This window comes from Sinocyclocheilus rhinocerous, unplaced genomic scaffold (genome assembly GCF_001515625.1).
Source record: "Sinocyclocheilus rhinocerous isolate Xijiao unplaced genomic scaffold, SAMN03320098_v1.1 scaffold1173, whole genome shotgun sequence".
NCBI lineage: Eukaryota > Metazoa > Chordata > Actinopteri > Cypriniformes > Cyprinidae > Sinocyclocheilus > Sinocyclocheilus rhinocerous.
The window spans coordinates 16171-16517 of NW_015639013.1; positions in this window are offsets into that span (position 1 = coordinate 16171).

The window sequence follows — 347 nt, forward strand, 5'->3', positions numbered from 1 at the left end:
TTAAGATTGACACCGTCCACCAATTAGATCGTTCCTAGATGCGTGTTAAATTTTTGGCGGACGCCTATCAGTCCTCTTGTTGACCTGCTTTAGCCTTAGCTGGGTAGGATCCCAGGGTGAGAAGGGAAGGTAGGGTGAGAGTCAGACAATTTTGAAACGAAGTGTTCAAGTTTCTCAAATATTTGTTAAATGTTTCTAAAGGTCTCTGCTTTTATGATTCTCGCAGGTAAATTATAAAACAGCCACAGTAGTCAACTCAGAAGAAAACAGCTGAGAGAGAGAGAAGAAGAAGGAAAGAGAAATTTTGCTCCCAATGTTAGGAAAAATGACAGGGTGGTGGCGCTGTT